Here is a 23,768-nt window from a genome sequence, read left to right as displayed (position 1 = left end):
TTGTGCAGAGACAAATGTGGATAGCTACATCATCCCAGTTTTCGCAAAACTAAATCATTCAAATAATGAGAAACATCACAATGCGTCTCTCATGTCACCCTGAATTTCCCTTCACACACGCAACCCAAGTTTTTAATTAACAACTCAATTGAGCCACCAACCATTGAAGCGAAATATCAAGCACAACCTACAAATAAACCAAGAATAGCATTACTCGGAAGATGAAACACAATTTTGGTATACAATACAATTTTTTTTGGATGAAGAAATATATTTATCATGACTAATCTTTAAAAGGAATCGAGAGGACCAAAAAGAAAAAAGGGGTATATATTGGTCGTAGTTATGAACATAAGTGTGATAAAGCTAATGAATATGTATATGGCATTGGATGAGACAATAGAAAATTGATCTTGAAGCTTATGAGTAGGTACCATTTCCCAAAATACACTTAGAAACGGAATAAAGCACTCGAAAAGTCCATACTTTCCCAAGAAATAAAAAATCTGAAATTCCTTCCTCCCATGGCCTTACAAAAAAAAAACTTCTAAATTCTATCTAGGGAGTTTAGTTTCTCATTTGATATGTAGCTTCTGTCTTAAGTGAAAAGTTATCATACAGACAAATCAAGTAGTATCATGAACATTTTTATATTAAATATATAACACAAAAACAAAAAATAAAAATTAATAAGTTAGTCAAAAATTCTTATTAATGTTTAACACTCTCAGTGAAACTGAGCCCTCACTTGGCCGATCAAGAAGTTTCTAAATTCTATCATCTCGTTTTCGTTTATGGCTTTTGTTTTTGTACTTGAACTCCAGAATATCTTGAGCAGTCTTAATCCCAAAGTACAAATTTAGGCCTCCAACTCTTTCATGAAGAGTCAGGCCTCACTTTCATCACACACTTTATAAACTCTGGTTTTAACTACTATAAAATTGTATGGAGAGAGCTTATCTTTATTATTTCTAGAAAAAGCTCAACCGACATGTTTACTCTTCAACTTGGTCACAATCTATTGATTCCACAAAAGTTAGTATTTTCATTTGTGTATGAGCAAATGCAATTCAATTACACTAAGTAATGATACCTGAGGATGAAAATCTTGAAACTCTATTGAGAGATCTGTTTTTTGTTCATATAGACCAGCCACGTGTTTCCATCATTGCTCACCTAAGAATTCAGAATAAACCAGTAGAAAAAAATCAGGAAGTAAAAAATTGAATGATCTTTAGTTGGAGATAGTAAATAACAAAGTTTATTAAGAATAGTTCTTGCATATAACTTAATATTAACCTTCTCTTGTTAGTTGCAGCAATTCGCCCACAAAGAGAGAATCATGTTCATACATGTCCATATAAAAAGCACCAGACTTCCACCATACTTAATTTTACCACATTTACTTACAGATGCATTCCTCCTTGCTTCTCTTGTAACCAAAGCTTTGAGAGAAGAGTTGTTTCTTCTCTCGAAGCTTTTCAGTCATAGCAAAATGGCTATTGTTAATAAATATGGGTATCAATAACTAAAATTCACTTGAAAATAGCAACTGACTAAATATGCAGTTGTCACGATTGCAGCTATTAGTTCGATAAGATCACTGGTACTATTTGCATAACAATATTTTTTTGAAAAAAAAAAACCAATCAGTTGCAGCATTAGAGTCAATCCACCAGACTATTCCAAACTAATTCAACTTATAAATACATATATTAACAAGTTCTCTTATTTCGTTTAGCTTGTCAAGTTACAACGTCAAAATAGACTTTTAGGCAAAAAAATGAAACCACGTATCCTTAATATATCATATAGCAGTTGGAATTTCCATTCAGATGTAGGCCATAAGATGCAAAAGAAGGGAAGAAAAGGGGAAGAATAGTCTTAACTTTTTCTTGTACGGTTAGAGTTCGAAAAGTATGTAATAAAAATAGTTCTCACAATCAATATACCAGATTTACAAATTGCATTTAGAAGTACTGAGTATGCAACAACATTGAGAGATATCATTCAAGCATTTTCGCAAAGAAGGGTACAACTTTTCCAAGTGACCCAGTTATGCACATCCCTTCTGTTAATATTGTATATGCAATGTAATTAAGAGATTGAGTTCGTATGTGTTAGAAAGGGCATAGAAACCAATACTTGGAAGAAGTCTCTTACTCTTCCTCTTCAGTTGTACCATGTAAGAAGTCCAATGCAGCACATATTACCTTTTGTAAAATGAAGTCTCTTGCAGCATACAGTACATTAACTTCAGTATACTTTTAGTATCAATTACCTTCTCAATTTCTAATTGTGTGTTTGTCACTCTGGTAGTTTCAGGTTCTAATGATACACTATGATTATTTGCATTTCTTGAATCACCCAGGTCTTTAAACTTTTTATTTTTCATACTTTCTACTCCCAAATTGACCCATAAAGGAGAAATATAATGCATAAATAGCTTTCAGATAAGTAGATGCTGATGCATTGAAAGTGAAAGCATACTTTTAAAACAACCAGGAAATGTGGAATGAAATCTTAGCAGCCTTCCTTTCATCATCTGCAACTACCTCTTTAGTGCCACCAGGACATGTGTCACGACCCAAACTAACCCCTGTCGTGATGGCGCATATCGTGAAACTAGGCAAGCCGACTCATTTCCAAAACAAACCGATATTTTCATTTCAAAGAAAATTTCAATGTTATTTAACATAAAAACCTTCGTAAAGGAGTTCAAATCAAAATAAAAGTGTGAAAGGAAAAGCTCGACATCGGGGTGTCACTAGTCATGAGCATCTACTACCATTTGTCTGATAATATTGAGACTAACATAGTCGAGAAAATAGCTAAATACAACTAAAGGAAGATAAGAGGGAGAAGAGCAGGGGCTGCGGTAGCCAAGCAGCTACCTTGCTATCATCGAGAAAATCTGCAACCAGAATAATCAACAACCGCTACCGTGTCCAGTTATACCTGGATCTGTACACAAGGTGCAGGGAGTAATATGAGTACACTAACTCAGTAAGTAACAATAATAAATAAAGACTGAGCAGTAGTGACGAGCAATAAAGCATATCAAGTTCATATCACAAAAATTCAGTAATGTACAACATGCTTTAAAAATCAGTGTTTGAATCAAATCATCTCGTTTAATCCAGTAAAAATCATTTAAAGATATTTTTCAACAGTTTTTCAAACAGAGAAAAAATGCAATGGTGAGAAAAAATGAAGAAATCATAAACAGCTACTCGGACAAACCTCACAATCACTCTTGCCACTCGGGCTTACCTCACAATCACTCTTTCCACTCGGGCATACCTCACAATCACTCATGCCTCCCAGTCACTCAGCACTAGGCACCCGCACTCAGTAGGTACCTGCGCTCACTGGGGGTGTGTACAGACTTCGGAGGGGCTCCTTCAGCCCAAGCGCTATATCAAGCCAAAGCATGGCATAAATCACTCAGGCCCTCGGCCTATGTCAAACATGCTGCGGCGTGCAGCCCGATCCCATAATTATCCGAATATGTTGCGGCATGCAGCTCGATCCCATATTTATCCTCACAAATCAGACCCCCGGCCTCACTCAGTTATAAACCTCTCAAGCCACTCAGGCATTTCAGTAAAAATAGGGCATTCGGCCCAAAACAACATTTATATGCATCAAAATGGAGTCATAAAACTGAGTTATAAATTTTTAATCGAAAACAGTGAGAGGATAGTAAGAAAAAGCCCCTAAGGGTCCAAACAGTACTGGCACAAGGCCCAAACATGGCATTCGACCCAATTTACAGAAACTCTTTCTAAAACATATAAGTATCATATAATTTCACAAAATATGCAACCTTACAGTTGCTACGGGACGGACCAAGTCACAATCCCCAACAGTGCATGCCCACACGTTCGTCACCTAGCATGCGCGTCACCACAAAATAGTAGAATAATACAAAAATTCGGGGTTTCATACCCTCAAGACTAGATTTACAATCGTTACTTACCTCAAACCGGTCAAATCTCTACCCCGCAATGCTCTTGCCTCTCGACTCGGCCTCCAAATGCTCTGAATCTATTCACAATCAGTACAATACCATCAATATACGCTAATGGAATGAATTCCACAAGAAAAACTATCAAATTAGCCCAAAACCCGAAATTGGCTCAAACCCGGCCCCCGGGCCCATGTCTTAAAATCCAACAAAATTTACAAAACTAGAAAACTCATTCACTCACGAGTCTAACCATACCAAATTCATCAAAATCCGACATCATTTGGTCCTTCAAATCCTTTAATCACTTCTCCAAAAAATCTCAGGCCCTAACCCCTCATTTTCACTAATTACACGATTAAACAAGAAAAATCACCATATATATGAGTATTAGGGCTCAAGCAACTTACCTCACTGATAGCCCTTGAATCACCCTTCAAATATCACTCCAAAAGCTCCAAAATCCAACTTGAAAATGGTGGAAATGAACCAAATTTGCGAAGGGTTTTATTTATGGTTTCTGCCCAGGTTTTTCGCACCTGCGGAAAATTTCATGCCTCTGCACCACCGCACCTGCGGAAAAATCCATCACAGGTGCGGAACTCACTTAGGAGCCCAGCTTCCCCATCTGCCGCCCAAAACCCCGCACTTGCGTGTTTCCTCCGCTTCTGCAAAGCCTACCCAGCATCCCCCTTTCCGCATCTGCGCCCCAAGTTTCGCACCTACGGGCTCGCAGATGTGACCTCTAACTCGCACCTGCGCATCCTGCCTAGCCCAGCATTGCCCACTCCTGCGGGCTTCCCATGCGCACCAGCGTCCTCACATCTGCGACTCTTCCTTCTGCAGGTGCGGGAATAGCAGAAGCAGCATCTTCAGCTGCATTTTCCAACCTCGACAAATCCGTTAACCACCCGGAATCACCCCGAGGCCCTCAGGACCTCAACAAAAAATACCAACAAGTCATATATCAACATACAAACTTAGTCGAACCTTCGAATCACTCAAAACAACATCCAAACACCAAATTACCCTCGGATTCAAGCCTAAGAACTTCTAAATTTCCAAATTCGGCAACCGATGCCGAAACTAACCAAACCACGTCCGAATGACCTCAAATTTTGCACACACGTCACAAATGACACTACGAACCTATTTCAACTTCTGAAATTCCATTACGACCCCGATATCAAATTTTCCACTACCAACCAAAATCGCTCAATTTCCAACTTCGCCAATTCAAGCCTAATTCTACCACGAACCTCCAAATTTCATTCCGGACGCACTCCTAAGTCCAAAATCATATAACGGAGCAAACGGCACCATCAGAATTCAAATACGAGATCGTTTACATATAGGTCAATATCCGGTTGACTTTTCCAACTTAAGTTTCTACTTAAAAGACTAAGTGTCTCAATTCACTCTGAACCACTCCGGTCCCGAACCAACCAGCCCGATATAACATAATATAGCTGAATAACACAAAAAGAAGTAAAAATGGGGAAAACGGGGCTATAACTCTCGAAATGACCGGCCGGGTCGTTACATCCTCCCCCTCTTAAACATCCGTTCGTCCTCGAACGGGTCTAGAAACATACATGGAGTCTCGAATAGGCGTGGATATCTACTCTGCATCTCCCGCTCAGTCTCCCAGGTGGCCTCCTCCACAGCCCGACCTCTCCACTTCACCTTCACTGAAGCTATATCCTTTGACCTCAACCTTCGAACCTGCCGATCCAAAATAGCCACCGGCTCCACATCATAAGTCATATCACCCTCCAACTGAACCATGCTGAAATCCAAAACATGGGACGGATCTCCAATATACTTCCGGAGCATGGAAACATGAAATACTGGATGCACATTCGACAAGCTGGGTGGCAAGGCAAGCTTATAAGCCACATCTCTTATCCTCTGAAGCACCTCAAAAGGCCTAATGAACCGGGGGATCAACTTTCCCCTCTTCCCAAACCTCATAACACCCTTCATGGGTGATACCTTCAGCAAAACCTTCTCCCCAACCATAAAAGACACATCACGGACCTTCATATCCGCGTAGCTCTTTTGCCTAGACTACGCCGTGCGAAGCCGCTTTTGAATCAATTTCACCTTATCTAATGCATCCTGGACCAAGTCTGTACCTAAGAACCTAGCCTCACCCGGCTCGAACCATCCTACAGGAGATCTACACCTCCTCCCATATAAAGTCTCGTACGGAGCCATCTGAATACTCGACTGATAACTGTTGTTATATGCAAACTTGCGAGTGGCAAAAACTGGTCCCATGAACCCCCAAAGTCAATGACACAAGCACGCAACACGTCCTCCAATATCTGAATTGTGCGCTCGGATTGCCCGTCCGTCTGAGGGTGAAAAGATATGCTCAACTCAACCTGAGTACCCAACTCTCGCTGTACTGCCCTCCAAAACTGCGACGTAAACTGAGTGCCCCTATCTGAAATGATAGAAACTGGAACACCATGCATGCGAACAGTCTCTCGGATGTAAATCTCAGCCAACCGCTCTGAAGAGTAAGTAGTACCAACTGGAATGAAGTACGCGTACTTGGTCAGCCGATCCACAATAACCCAAATAGCATCGAACTTCCTCGAGGTCCGTGGGAGCCCAACTACAAAGTCCATGGTGATCCTCTCCCACTTTCACTCCGGAATGTCTAATCTCTGAAGCAAGACACCCGGTCTCTGATACTCATACTTAACCTGCTGACAGTTGAGACACCGAGCTACAAACTCAACTATATCCTTCTTCATCCGCCTCCACCAATAGTGTTGTCTCAAATCCTGGTACATTTTTGCGGCACCCGAATGGATGGAATGCCGCGAGTTGTGGGCCTCCTCAAGAATCAACTCCTGAATCCCATCTACATTAGGCACACATATCCAGCCTTGATCCTCAACACACCGTCACTACCAATAGTCACATCCCTAGCATCACCTCTCAGAACCCTATCCTGAAGAGCGAGTAAGTGGGGGTCATCATACTGACGCTCCCTGATACGGTCATAAAGAGAAGACCTGGAGACCACACAAGCCAATACCCGACTAGGCTCCGAAATATCCAATCTGACAAGCTGGCCTGCTAAGGCCTGAACATCCAATGCCAAAGGTCTCTCTGCTGCTGGAAGATATGCTAAACTCCCCAAACTCTCTACCCGGCAACTCAAAGCATCAGCCACTACATTGGCCTTCCCCGGATGGTACAGGATAGTGATATCATAGTCCTTAAGAAGCTCCAACCATCTCCGCTGATGCAAATTAAGATCCTTCTACTTGAACAGATGCTACAGACTCCGGTGATCAATATAGATCTCACAATGAACCCCATACAAATAATGACGTCAAATCTTCAAGGCGTGAACAATGGATGCTAACTCAAGATCATGGACAGGATAGCTCTTCTCACGAGTCTTCAAATGGCGTGAGGCATAGGCAATCACCCTACCCTCCTGCATCAAAACACAACCAATGCCTATCCTCGAGGTATCACAATACACTGTGTAAGAACCTGAAGCTGATGGCAGAACTAACACTGGAGTTGTGGTCAAAACAGTCTTGAGCTTCTGAAAGCTCTCCTCACATTCATCCGACCACCTGAATGGAGAACCCTTTTGGGTCAATTTGGTCAAGGGTGATGTAGTAGATGAAAATCCCTCCATAAAGCGACGGTAGTAACCCGCCAAACCATGAAAGCTGTCTTAAGAATATCCGAATCCCAAATCTTCAGCTGGTGATACCTGGACCTCAAATCAATCTTGGAGAACACCCTCGCTCCCTGAAGCTGGTCAAATAAATCATCAATACGAGGCAAAGGATACTTGTTCTTGACTGTGACCTTGTTCAACTGCCTGTAATCAATACACATTCTCATGGAACCATCTTTCTTCTTTACAAATAGAACCGGTGCACCCCAAGGTGACACACTAGGCAGAACAAACCCCTTATCAAGGAGTTCCTGAAGCTGTTCTTTTAATTCTTTCAACTCCGCCGGTGTCATACGATACGGTGGAATAGAAATGGGCTGACCATGGGGATATTGTTATGTCAAAGCAAAGATTAGAAGAGGATAGGACCAAGCAAATCAAAGGCAACAGGAAATCCCTAAAGAGGATACGAAGGATAAGCAAAAATTAGAGAGAAAGGTCAATAGTAATGGAGTAATGATAGAAGATTGCCGCTAGAACTCGCCATCAATGGCAGATCCGCAGATGATTGAACAAACTAATGGTGAAAGAAAGCTAGTTGCAGGACTGAGCTGTAGAGAATTCTAGATAAATTATGTAGACGTGTGTTACCAAAGTAATAAAAATTTAACTTAAATCAGTTATGAAATTACTGAAATACCCTTGGTCGACCATTATGGGTCTTCTGTATTGAATCACTGCGGTCACAAATTAATGTGTATTGTGTTGTAGTTATATTTTTTTTTTCATCTGAATCCTGAATCTTCAGCTGGTGATAACCGGACCTCAAATCAATCATGGAGAACACCCTCGCTCCCTGAAGCTGGTCAAATAAATCATCAATACGTGGCAAAGGATACTTGTTCTTGACTGTGACCTTGTTCAACTGCCTGTAATCAATACACATTCTCATGGAACCATCTTTCTTCTTTACAAATAGAACCGGTGCACCCCAAGGTGACACACTAGGCAGAAAAAACCCCTTATCAAGGAGTTCCTGAAGCTGTTCTTTTAATTCTTTCAACTCCGCCGGTGTCATACGATGCGGTGGAATAGAAATGGGCTGACCATGGGGATATTGTTATGCCAAAGCAAAGATTAGAAGAGGATAGGACCAAGCAAATCAAAGGCAACGGGAAATCCCTAAAGAGGATACGAAGAATAAGCAAAAATTAGAGAGAAAGGTCAATAGTAATGGAGTAATGATAGAAGATTGCTGCTAGAACTCTCCATCAATGGCAAATCCGCAGATGATTGAACAAACTAAAGGTGAAAGAAAGCTAGTTGCAGGACTGAGCAATAGAGAATTCTAGATAAATTATGTACACGTGTGTTACCAAAGTAAAAAAAATTAAACTTAAATCAGTTATGAAATTACTGAAATACCCTTAGTCGACCATTATGGGTCTTCTGTATTGAATCACTGCGGTCAAAAATTAATGTGTATTGTGTTGTAGTTATATATATTTTTTCATCTAAATCCTGAATCTTCAGCTGGTGATAACCGGACCTCAAATCAATCTTGGAGAACACCCTCGCTCCCTGAATCTGGTCAAATAAATTATCAATACGAGGCAAAGGATACTTGTTCTTGACTGTGACCTTGTTCAACTGCCTGTAATCAATACACATTCTCATGGAACCATCTTTCTTCTTTACAAATAGAACCGGTGCACCCCAAGGTGACACACTAGGCAGAAAAAACCCCTTATCAAGGAGTTCCTGAAGCTGTTCTTTTAATTCTTTCAACTCCGCCGGTGTCATACGATGCGGTGGAATAGAAATGGGCTGACCATGGGGATATTGTTATGCCAAAGCAAAGATTAGAAGAGGATAGGACCAAGCAAATCAAAGGCAACGAGAAATCCCTAAAGAGGATACGAAGGATAAGCAAAAATTAGAGAGAAAGGTCAATAGTAATGGAGTAATGATAGAAGATTGCTGCTAGAACTCGCCATCAATGGCAGATCCGCAGGTGACTGAACAAACTAATGGTGAAAGAAAGCTAGTTGCAGGACTGAGCTGTAGAGAATTCTAGATAAATTATGTACACGTGTGTTACTAAAGTAATAAATATTTAACTTAAATCAATTATGAAATTACTGAAATACCCTTAGTCGACCATTATGGGTCTTCTGTATTGAATCACTGCGGTCAAAAATTAATGTGTATTGTGTTGTAGTTATATATATTTTTTCATCTAAATCCTGAATCTTCAGCTGGTGATAACCGGACCTCAAATCAATCTTGGAGAACACCCTCGCTCCCTGAAGCTGGTCAAATAAATTATCAATACGAGGCAAAGGATACTTGTTCTTGACTGTGACCTTGTTCAACTGCCTGTAATCAATACGCATTCTCATGGAACCATCTTTCTTCTTTACAAATAGAACCGGTGCACCCCAAGGTGACACACTAGGCAGAACAAACCCCTTATCAAGGAGTTCCTGAAGCTGTTCTTTTAATTCTTTCAACTCCGCCGGTGTCATACGATGCGGTGGAATAGAAATGGGCTGACCATGGGGATATTGTTATGCCAAAGCAAAGATTAGAAGAGGATAGGACCAAGCAAATCAAAGGCAACGGGAAATCCCTAAAGAGGATACGAAGGATAAGCAAAAATTAGAGAGAAAGGTCAATAGTAATGGAGTAATGATAGAAGATTGCTGCTAGAACTCGCCATCAATGGCAGATCCGCAGGTGATTGAACAAACTAATGGTGAAAGAAAGCTAGTTGCAGGACTGAGCTGTAGAGAATTCTAGATAAATTATGTAGACGTGTGTTACCAAAGTAATAAAAATTTAACTTAAATCAGTTATGAAATTACTGAAATACCCTTGGTCGACCATTATGGGTCTTCTGTACTGAATCACTGTGGTCACAAATTAATGTGTATTGTGTTGTAGTTATATATATATATTTTCATCTGAATCCTGAATTTTCAGCTGGTGTTAACCGGACCTCAAATCAATCTTGGAGAACACCCTCGCTCCCTGAAGCTGGTCAAATAAATCATCAATACGAGGCAAAGGATACTTGTTCTTGACTGTGACCTTGTTCAACTGCCTGTAATCAATACACATTCTCATGGAACCATCTTTCTTCTTTACAAATAGAACCGGTGCACCCCAAGGTGACACACTAGGCAGAACAAACCCCTTATCAAGGAGTTCCTGAAGCTGTTCTTTTAATTCTTTCAACTCCGCCGGTGTCATACGATGCGGTGGAATAGAAATGGGCTGACCATGGGGATATTGTTATGCCAAAGCAAAGATTAGAAGAGGATAGGACCAAGCAAATCAAAGGCAACGAGAAATCCCTAAAGAGGATACGAAGGATAAGCAAAAATTAGAGAGAAAGGTCAATAGTAATGGAGTAATGATAGAAGATTGCTGCTAGAACTCGCCATCAATGGCAGATCCGCAGGTGACTGAACAAACTAATGGTGAAAGAAAGCTAGATGCAGGACTGAGCTGTAGAGAATTCTAGATAAATTATGTACACGTGTGTTACTAAAGTAATAAAAATTTAACTTAAATCAATTATGAAATTACTGAAATACCCTTGGTCGACCATTATGGGTCTTCTGTATTGAATCACTGCGGTCAAAAATTAATGTGTATTGTGTTGTAGTTATATATATTTTTTCATCTGAATCCTGAATCTTCAGCTGGTGATAACCGGACCTCAAATCAATCATGGAGAACACCCTCGCTCCCTGAAGCTGGTCAAATAAATCATCAATACGAGGCAAAAGATACTTGTTCTTGACTGTGACCTTGTTCAACTGCCTGTAATCAATACACATTCTCATGGAACCATCTTTCTTCTTTACAAATAGAATCGGTGCACCCCAAGGTGACACACTAGGCAGAACAAACCCATTATCAAGGAGTTCCTCTGAAGCTGTTCTTTTAATTCTTTCAACTCCGCCGGTGTCATACGATGCGGTGGAATAGAAATGGGCTGACCATGGGGATATTGTTATGCCAAAGCAAAGATTAGAAGAGGATAGGACCAAGCAAATCAAAGGCAACGGGAAATCCCTAAAGAGGATACAAAGGATAAGCAAAAATTAGAGAGAAAGGTCAATAGTAATGGAGTAATGATAGAAGATTGCTGCTAGAACTCGCCATCAATGGCAGATCCGCAGATGATTGAACAAACTAATGGTGAAAGAAAGCTAGTTGCAGGACTGAGCTGTAGAGAATTCTAGATAAATTATGTACACGTGTGTTACCAAAGTAATAAAAATTTAACTTAAATCAGTTATGAAATTACTGAAATACCCTTGGTCGACCATTATGGGTCTTCTGTATTGAATCACTGCGGTCAAAAATTAATGTGTATTGTGTTGTAGTTATATATATTTTTTCATCTGAATCCTGAATCTTCAGCTGGTGATAACCGGACCTCAAATCAATCATGGAGAACACCCTCGCTCCCTGAAGCTGGTCAAATAAATCATCAATACGTGGCAAAGGATACTTGTTCTTGACTGTGACCTTGTTCAACTGCCTGTAATCAATACACATTCTCATGGAACCATCTTTCTTCTTTACAAATAGAACCGGTGCACCCCAAGGTGACACACTAGGCAGAACAAACCCCTTATCAAGGAGTTCCTGAAGCTGTTCTTTTAATTCTTTCAACTCCGCCGGTATCATACGATGCGGTGGAATAGAAATGGGCTGACCATGGGGATATTGTCATGCCAAAGAAAAGATTAGAGGAGGATAGGACCAAGCAAATCAAAGGCAACGGGAAATCCCTAAAGAGGATACAAAGGTTAAGCAAAAATTAGAGAGAAAGGTCAATAGTACTGGAGTAATGATAGAAGATTGCTGCTAGAACTCGCCATCAATGGCAGATCCGCAGATGATTGAACAAACTAATGGTGAAAGAAAGCTAGTTGCAGGACTGAGCTATAGAGAATTCTAGATAAATTATGTACACGTGTGTTACCAAAGTAATAAAAATTTAACTTAAATCAATTATGAAATTACTGAAATACCCTTGGTCGACCATTATGGGTCTTCTGTATTGAATCACTGCGGTCACAAATTAATGTGTATTGTGTTGTAGTTATATATAAATATTTTCATCTGAATCCTAAATTTTCAGCTAGTGTTAACCGGACCTCAAATCAATCTTGGAGAACACCCTCGCTCCCTGAAGCTGGTCAAATAAATCATCAATACGAGGCAAAGGATACTTGTTCTTGACTGTGACCTTGTTCAACTGCCTGTAATCAATACACATTCTCATGGAACCATCTTTCTTATTTACAAATAGAACCGGTGCACCCCAAGGTGACACACTAGGCAGAACAAACCCCTTATCAAGGAGATCCTGAAGCTGTTCTTTTAATTCTTTCAACTCCGCCGGTGTCATACGATGCGGTGGAATAGAAATGGGCTGACCATGGGGATATTGTTATGCCAAAGCAAAGATTAGAAGAGGATAGGACCAAGCAAATCAAAGGCAACGAGAAATCCCTAAAGAGGATACGAAGGATAAGCAAAAATTAGAGAGAAAGGTCAATAGTAATGGAGTAATGATAGAAGATTGCTGCTAGAAATCAATGGCAGATCCGCAGGTGACTGAACAAACTAATGGTGAAAGAAAGCTAGTTGCAGGACTGAGCTGTAGAGAATTCTAGATAAATTATGTACACGTGTGTTACTAAAGTAATAAAAATTTAACTTAAATCAATTATGAAATTACTGAAATACCCTTGGTCGACCATTATGGGTCTTCTGTATTGAATCACTGCGGTCAAAAATTAATGTGTATTGTGTTGTAGTTATATATATATTTTTTCATCTAAATCCTGAATCTTCAGCTGGTGATAACCGGACCTCAAATCAATCTTGGAGAACACCCTCGCTCCCTGAAGCTGGTCAAATAAATCATCAATACGAGGCAAAGGATACTTGTTCTTGACTGTGACCTTGTTCAACTGCCTGTAATCAATACACATTCTCATGGAACCATCTTTCTTCTTTACAAATAGAACCGGTGCACCCCAAGGTGACACACTAGGCAGAACAAACCCCTTATCAAGGAGTTCCTGAAGCTGTTCTTTTAATTCTTTCAACTCCGCCGGTGTCATACGATGCGGTGGAATAGAAATGGGCTGACCATGGGGATATTGTTATGCCAAAGCAAAGATTAGAAGAGGATAGGACCAAGCAAATCAAAGGCAACGGGAAATCCCTAAAGAGGATACGAAGGATAAGCAAAAATTAGAGAGAAAGGTCAATAGTAATGGAGTAATGATAGAAGATTGCTGCTAGAACTCGCCATCAATGGCAGATCCGCAGATGATTGAACAAACTAATGGTGAAAGAAAGCTAGTTGCAGGACTGAGCTGTAGAGAATTCTAGATAAATTATGTACACGTGTGTTACCAAAGTAATAAAAATTTAACTTAAATCAATTATGAAATTACTGAAATACCCTTGGTCGACCATTATGGGTCTTCTGTATTGAATCACTGCGGTCACAAATTAATGTGTATTGTGTTGTAGTTATATATATATATATTTTCATCTGAATCCTGAATTTTCAGCTAGTGTTAACCGGACCTCAAATCAATCTTGGAGAACACCCTCGCTCCCTCAAGCTGGTCAAATAAATCATCAATACGAGGCAAAGGATACTTGTTCTTGACTGTGACCTTGTTCAACTGCCTGTAATCAATACACATTCTCATGGAACCATCTTTCTTATTTACAAATAGAACCGGTGCACCCCAAGGTGACACACTAGGCAGAACAAACCCCTTATCAAGGAGTTCCTGAAGCTGTTCTTTTAATTCTTTCAACTCCGCCGGTGTCATACGATGCGGTGGAATAGAAATGGGCTGACCATGGGGATATTGTTATGCCAAAGCAAAGATTAGAAGAGGATAGGACCAAGCAAATCAAAGGCAACGAGAAATCCCTAAAGAGGATACGAAGGATAAGCAAAAATTAGAGAGAAAGGTCAATAGTAATGGAGTAATGATAGAAGATTGCTGCTAGAAATCAATGGCAGATCCGCAGGTGACTGAACAAACTAATGGTGAAAGAAAGCTAGTTGCAGGACTGAGCTGTAGAGAATTCTAGATAAATTATGTACACGTGTGTTACTAAAGTAATAAAAATTTAACTTAAATCAATTATGAAATTACTGAAATACCCTTGGTCGACCATTATGGGTCTTCTGTATTGAATCACTGCGGTCAAAAATTAATGTGTATTATGTTGTAGTTATATATATATATTTTCATCTAAATCCTGAATCTTCAGCTGGTGATAACCGGACCTCAAATCAATCTTGGAGAACACCCTCGCTCCCTGAAGCTGGTCAAATAAATCATCAATACGAGGCAAAGGATACTTGTTCTTGACTGTGACCTTGTTCAACTGCCTGTAATCAATACACATTCTCATGGAACCATCTTTCTTCTTTACAAATAGAACCGGTGCACCCCAAGGTGACACACTAGGCAGAACAAACCCCTTATCAAGGAGTTCCTGAAGCTGTTCTTTTAATTCTTTCAACTCCGCCGGTGTCATACGATGCGGTGGAATAGAAATGGGCTGACCATGGGGATATTGTTATGCCAAAGCAAAGATTAGAAGAGGATAGGACCAAGCAAATCAAAGGCAACGGGAAATCCCTAAAGAGGATACGAAGGATAAGCAAAAATTAGAGAGAAAGGTCAATAGTAATGGAGTAATGATAGAAGATTGCTGCTAGAACTCGCCATCAATGGCAGATCCGCAGATAATTGAACAAACTAATGGTGAAAGAAAGCTAGTTGCAGGACAGAATTCTAGATAAATTATGTACACGTGTGTTACCAAAGTAATAAAAATTTAACTTAAATCAGTTATGAAATTACTGAAATACCCTTGGTCGACCATTATGGATCTTCTGTATTGAATCACTGCGGTGAAAAATTAATGTGTATTGTGTTGTAGTTATATATATTTTTTCATCTGAATCCTGAATTTTCAGCTAGTGTTAACCGGACCTCAAATCAATCTTGGAGAACACCCTCGCTCCCTCAAGCTGGTCAAATAAATCATCAATACGAGGCAAAGGATACTTTTTCTTGACTGTGACCTTGTTCAACTGCCTGTAATCAATACACATTCTCATGGAACCATCTTTCTTATTTACAAATAGAACCGGTGCACCCCAAGGTGACACACTAGGCAGAACAAACCCCTTATCAAGGAGTTCCTGAAGCTGTTCTTTTAATTCTTTCAACTCCGCCGGTGTCATACGATGCGGTGGAATAGAAATGGGCTGACCATGGGGATATTGTTATGCCAAAGCAAAGATTAGAAGAGGATAGGACCAAGCAAATCAAAGGCAACGAGAAATCCCTAAAGAGGATACGAAGGATAAGCAAAAATTAGAGAGAAAGGTCAATAGTAATGGAGTAATGATAGAAGATTGCTGCTAGAAATCAATGGCAGATCCGCAGGTGACTGAACAAACTAATGGTGAAAGAAAGCTAGTTGCAGGACTGAGCTGTAGAGAATTCTAGATAAATTATGTACACGTGTGTTACTAAAGTAATAAAAATTTAACTTAAATCAATTATGAAATTACTGAAATACCCTTGGTCGACCATTATGGGTCTTCTGTATTGAATCACTGCGGTCAAAAATTAATGTGTATTGTGTTGTAGTTATATATATTTTTTCATCTAAATCCTGAATCTTCATCTGGTGATAACCGGACCTCAAATCAATCTTGGAGAACACCCTCGCTCTCTGAAGCTGGTCAAATAAATCATCAATACGAGGCAAAGGATACATGTTCTTGACTGTGACCTTGTTCAACTGCCTGTAATCAATACACATTCTCATGGAACCATCTTTCTTCTTTACAAATAGAACCGGTGCACCCCAAGGTGACACACTAGGCAGAACAAACCCCTTATCAAGGAGTTCCTGAAGCTGTTCTTTTAATTCTTTCAACTCCGCCGGTGTCATACGATGCGGTGGAATAGAAATGGGCTGACCATGGGGATATTGTTATGCCAAAGCAAAGATTAGAAGAGGATAGGACCAAGCAAATCAAAGGCAACGGGAAATCCCTAAAGAGGATACGAAGGATAAGCAAAAATTAGAGAGAAAGGTCAATAGTAATGGAGTAATGATAGAAGATTGCTGCTAGAACTCGCCATCAATGGCAGATCCGCAGATGATTGAACAAACTAATGGTGAAAGAAAGCTAGTTGCAGGACTGAGCTGTAGAGAATTCTAGATAAATTATGTACACGTGTGTTACCAAAGTAATAAAAATTTAACTTAAATCAGTTATGAAATTACTGAAATACCCTTGGTCGACCATTATGGGTCTTCTGTATTGAATCACTGCGGTGAAAAATTAATGTGTATTGTGTTGTAGTTATATATATTTTTTCATCTGAATCTTCAGCTGGTGATAACCGGACCTCAAATCAATCATGGAGAACACCCTCGCTCCCTGAAGCTGGTCAAATAAATCATCAATACGAGGCAAAAGATACTTGTTCTTGACTGTGACCTTGTTCAACTGCCTGTAATCAATACACATTCTCATGGAACCATCTTTCTTCTTTACAAATAGAACCGGTGCACCCCAAGGTGACACACTAGGCAGAACAAACCCCTTATCAAGGAGTTCCTGAAGCTGTTCTTTTAATTCTTTCAACTCCGCCGGTGTCATACGATGCGGTGGAATAGAAATGGGCTGACCATGGGGATATTGTTATGCCAAAGCAAAGATTAGAAGAGGATAGGACCAAGCAAATCAAAGGCAACGGGAAATCCCTAAAGAGGATACAAAGGATAAGCAAAAATTAGAGAGAAAGGTCAATAGTAATGGAGTAATGATAGAAGATTGCTGCTAGAACTCGCCATCAATGGCAGATCCGCAGATGATTGAACAAACTAATGGTGAAAGAAAGCTAGTTGCAGGACTGAGCTGTAGAGAATTCTAGATAAATTATGTACACGTGTGTTACCAAAGTAATAAAAATTTAACTTAAATCAGTTATGAAATTACTGAAATACCCTTGGTCGACCATTATGGGTCTTCTGTATTGAATCACTGCGGTCAAAAATTAATGTGTATTGTGTTGTAGTTATATATATTTTTTCATCTGAATCCTGAATCTTCAGCTGGTGATAACCGGACCTCAAATCAATCATGGAGAACACCCTCGCTCCCTGAAGTTGGTCAAATAAATCATCAATACGAGGCAAAAGATACTTGTTCTTGACTGTGACCTTGTTCAACTGCCTGTAATCAATACACATTCTCATGGAACCATCTTTCTTCTTTACAAATAGAATCGGTGCACCCCAAGGTGACACACTAGGCAGAACAAACCCATTATCAAGGAGTTCCTGAAGCTGTTCTTTTAATTCTTTCAACTCCGCCGGTGTCATACGATGCGGTGGAATAGAAATGGGCTGACCATGGGGATATTGTTATGCCAAAGCAAAGATTAGAAGAGGATAGGACCAAGCAAATCAAAGGCAACGGGAAATCCCTAAAGAGGATACAAAGGATAAGCAAAAATTAGAGAGAAAGGTCAATAGTAATGGAGTAATGATAGAAGATTGCTGCTAGAACTCGCCATCAATGGCAGATCCGCAGATGATTGAACAAACTAATGGTGAAAGAAAGCTAGTTGCAGGACTGAGCTGTAGAGAATTCTAGATAAATTATGTACACGTGTGTTACCAAAGTAATAAAAATTTAACTTAAATCAGTTATGAAATTACTGAAATACCCTTGGTCGACCATTATGGGTCTTCTGTATTGAATCACTGCGGTCAAAAATTAATGTGTATTGTCTTGTAGTTATATATATTTTTTCATCTGAATCCTGAATCTTCAGCTGGTGATAACCGGACCTCAAATCAATCATGGAGAACACCCTCGCTCCCTGAAGCTGGTCAAATAAATCATCAATACGTGGCAAAGGATACTTGTTCTTGACTGTGACCTTGTTCAACTGCCTGTAATCAATACACATTCTCATGGAACCATCTTTCTTCTTTACAAATAGAACCGGTGCACCCCAAGGTGACACACTAGGCAGAAAAAACCCCTTATCAAGGAGTTCCTGAAGCTGTTCTTTTAATTCTTTCAACTCCGCCGGTGTCATACGATGCGGTGGAATAGAAATGGGCTGACCATGGGGATATTGTTATGCCAAAGCAAAGATTAGAAGAGGATAGGACCAAGCAAATCAAAGGCAACGGGAAATCCCTAAAGAGGATACGAAGGATAAGCAAAAATTAGAGAGAAAGGTCAATAGTAATGGAGTAATGATAGAAGATTGCTGCTAGAACTCGCCATCAATGGCAGATCCGCAGATGATTGAACAAACTAATGGTGAAAGAAAGCTAGTTGCAGGACTGAGCTGTAGAGAATTCTAGATAAATTATGTACACGTGTGTTACCAAAGTAATAAAAATTTAACTTAAATCAATTATGAAATTACTGAAATACCCTTGGTCGACCATTATAGGTCTTCTGTATTGAATCACTGCGGTCAAAAATTAATGTGTATTGTGTTGTAGTTATATATATTTTTTCATCTGAATCCTGAATCTTCAGCTGGTGATAACCGGACCTCAAATCAATCATGGAGAACACCCTCGCTCCCTGAAGCTGGTCAAATAAATCATCAATACGAGGCAAAGGATACTTGTTCTTGACTGTGACCTTGTTCAACTGCCTGTAATCAATACACATTCTCATGGAACCATCTTTCTTCTTTACAAATAGAATCGGTGCACCCCAAGGTGACACACTAGGCAGAACAAACCCCTTATCAAGGAGTTTTTGAAGCTGTTCTTTTAATTCTTTCAACTCCGCCGGTGTCATACGATGCGGTGGAATAGAAATGGGCGAACCATGGGGATATTGTTATGCCAAAGCAAAGATTAGAAGAGGATAGGACCAAGCAAATCAAAGGCAACGGGAAATCCCTAAAGAGGATACGAAGGATAAGCAAAAATTAGAGTGAAAGGTCAATAGTAATGAAGTAATGATAGAAGATTGCTGCTAGAACTCGCCATCAATGGCAGATCCGCAGATGATTGAACAAACTAATGGTGAAAGAAAGCTAATTGCAGGACTGAGCTGTAGAGAATTCTAGATAAATCATGTACACGTGTGTTACCAAAGTAATAAAAATTTAACTTAAATCAGTTATGAAATTACTGAAATACCCTTGGTCGACCATTATGGGTCTTCTGTATTGAATCACTGCGGTCAAAAATTAATGTGTATTGTGTTGTAGTTATATATATTTTTTCATCTGAATCCTGAATCTTCAGCTGAAAAATAGTTGTATAATGTATAAAATCTAGTTGCCTCCCATGTATAATTTGAGAAACTGGTGATATTTGACATAACAACACCTCTTGGCATTTAACTCTAATATTCACAAAATTAAGCATCACAAAATTCTTTTTTAGCAAATGTGTTTCAATGAATAATATTTATCTGATTATGCTATCAGCTTAACACAATTGATTTCCTTAAACATGCATTACTTTTCGTAACGCAGAGAAAATCAAAACTACACCATAAGCACCGAAAGCCTGCAGCTCTATCACATAACCAACTTGAAAATAGGGCTCCTTATTACTTAGACAAATGGCAATACTCAGTACAAGTAGTGAGAATTGGCACAAAGACATTTTGAACTTATCAACATTTTAGACATTTTAAGTCACAAGTTATTTGGTCAAATTACATAATCAAATTTTACCCTCAATGAAATTATAGTGAATTGCGACTTGGAATGTAATATTGAATTAGTCACATTGTATTTGATTTTGTAAATATTGAATTACAACTAACTATACAGTATACACTTATTTATAACTAATCTATAATTTATCTACAATTTTCATATATTATTTCTACCCAGTTAAATACAACTACAATATCATACAACTTAAATACAATTATTATACAAATTTTCTACAATATGTCTTTTGTATATTTCGTATCTGATTTGTATATATTTTGTGTGTGGTGTGTGCTTCTTCCTCTCTAAAATTCCAATCAAAACTTACTATCTTAATACAATTTTGATACATATCAACAACTTTATATAAAAAGATAGTATTGATAACTTAAATACAAATTTTATACAACAATTTATACATAATACAACTATTTTTCAACTTTCATACAATATTCAAATAAAAAAAAATATATAACTACAACAGAATACAATTTACCTACAATTTTACTACAACTTTACTACAATTTCGTAAGTATATTGTATGTCATGTCGTCTTCTTCTTTTTTTCGAGTTTCAATCTGAAATTCAGCGAAAATCAAGGCTAATCTTCACCAAAACACCCTCAAAATTGAGATATAAACTCCAAACAATATTCTCAATTGTTTGCAACAACACTAAATCCAAGCAAATAATGGTTGTTGAAAACCCAAATTCAATTTCAAAGCTTCAAAGCTTTTTAATGACTATCAATGGTGAAAACTTTATACAGCAAGAAATCCATTGATGAATTACTACGATATCTTCGTCTTGAATTTAGTAATTCTTTTCAATGTTTGTAATCTATACTTTTGAGTTGCAATCTTTGTTCTGTGAACTCAAAGTTTTATAATAACCAATTAAGTGTGAAAGTTTCACTGCCAGATATCATATTCTTTTATTAAGATCACGCTATTGGAAAGAATGCTAGACGATGGGTACACTGAAAAAAGCAGAGAGAGGCGCGAAGAGAGAGAGTGGACAAGTATAAAGGAATAAGAAAATAACTGATATTCCTTATTCAATTCCTAATATAAAGGGATACTCATTTAAAACTTATTTGTATATAATTGGTAAATTATATATGACCATGTAATTAAATTGAAACTTAAACAGGGAATATAATAAAGTTTCAAATAATGGATAAGAATGTAAAAATCCCAAAATTAATAATAGCACAAAAGCATCCTATTTGGGTCATTCACGCGTTTTACATATTCAATCCATTTGAGTTCATTAGTTGGATCATTTTAGGCCCATAATATATTCCAAGGGACAAAGTTAGCCAACTTTGAAGGGCAATAATTATTTTTAGCACGTGTCAGAAATTATTTATATTCGATAGACAAAATGTATATAAAATTTATATAATTTTTATATATAACATACAGAATATATATATAAAAATTATATATTTTTCGACTATTATTTTAACAGCGATTATACAGTTTCATTTTTCGCTTTGAAGGGGTTAAGTGGCATCCATCCCTATATTTGTACTATTTTACTAACAATGATTAAGATGATAAGAGATTGTCTCGTTGACTTGGCCTTACTTTAAACTAAAGCAAGCAGAAACTTAGCCAGTCACAAGCAAAGATCTCTTCTTTCACAGACTGCCAATCAATTTCTTAAAGTATGCAGTGGTCCGCATGAAAACAAACTAGAAAACACCATAATTTGCTTTTTAATATAACGATAAGCACTAATCCATTATTTGCCGTTTACCATTATTTGCTTTATAATAAAGAAGGGACATTGCACAAATAGTCGGTCATATTAATTGTTTACTTTTTCTAATTATATGCATAGATTATAAATTGATTATACACAATTATACATATGTAATACATAAATTATGCATATATTATACATACATTCACCGACTATTTTTAGTTTAAGTGATAGAATGGGCGGCTATTTGGGTTAATTCTTCTATAAATAAGGGGAGTCTCGGAACACCAGTCAAATTGTCTCCACGTGATTTATAGGTCACGGATTCGAGCTATGGAATCGGCCATTGATACTTGCATCATGGTAGACTGCCTATGTCACACTCCATTGGGGTACGATTCTTACCAGAATCCTGAATGAACGCAAGACACTTGTGAGCACCTAATTTTTGACTATAGTTGAATTTTTATCACCTTCTATTATATAAATATTTTTAGAATTTAATATATATATTTTTTAGCATATATATATATATATATATATATATATATATATATATATATATATATATATATATATATATATATATAGAGAGAGAGAGAGAGAGAGAGAGAGAGAGAGAGAGAGAGAGAGAGAGAGAGAGAGAGAGATTACTATTAGTATTATTTTTATTATTTTTTTAAATAAAATAAATTAAAAACCGAAAATAAATAAAAATTAATTAATTTTTTTTTTAAAACAAATTTCGGATGAGAATTAAAAAATAGAAAAAGTAGAAATATAAAATTAAAAAGTAAAAGTAAAAGTAGGTAGAAATTGTTTAATAAAAAAAGTAAAAGAAAGTGGAAAATTAAAAAAATAAAAGTAAAAGAATGTGGAAATTTAAAAAATAAAAAGTAAAATAAAGTTGGAATTAAAAAATAAAAGTAAGGGTATCTGATTTGTTTTTTTTTTAAAAGTAAAAGTAAGTGGGAAATAAAAAGAAAAGTAAAATAAGTGGGAAATAAAAAAAGAAAAGTAAAAAAGTGGGATTTTAAATATATTAAAAGTAAAAAAAGTGAGAAATTTAAAAATTAAATTAAAGGAAAGTGGGGAATTATTTTTTTAAAAAAATAAGGAAAATGGGAAGTGGAAATTCTTTTTAATTAAAAATAAAAAATAAATAAAAAATAAAAAGTTAAAAATCTGAAAATTTTGAATTTTTTTTCTATAAATAGAAGAGAAATGTGATTGAAAAAAAGGAGAGAGAGAAAGGAAAAATAGGGTGGAAGGAATTGAGAAAATTTTATTTTTCTTCTTCTAGGATAAAGAAATTTCTACTCGTTTCATTCTTTCTTCGTCTTTCTTTCGAAAAATCAAGCAGCTTCACCACCCCAAAACCACCAGCCCTTGACCACTTTTGAGCCATCATTAACCCCCTCCCCCCCCTCCATACAAAAAAAAAAAGCTCCAAAAATAACCACTAAATCGTCAGTTTTGCAAGGTCGATTGAGGTTGCAAGTTGAGATTTGCCGCTCGAGTTTTCCGTGGTCCGAAGGGTCCAGTTGAGAGCTATCCGATCATTGAGTGGTTATAATTTAAATCCACAATCATCAATACAAAGGTTCACTTCTCTTTCTATTTT

Source organism: Nicotiana tabacum, chromosome 13 (assembly GCF_000715075.1).
Source record: "Nicotiana tabacum cultivar K326 chromosome 13, ASM71507v2, whole genome shotgun sequence".
Lineage (NCBI taxonomy): Eukaryota > Viridiplantae > Streptophyta > Magnoliopsida > Solanales > Solanaceae > Nicotiana > Nicotiana tabacum.
This window is presented reverse-complemented; position numbering follows the sequence as displayed.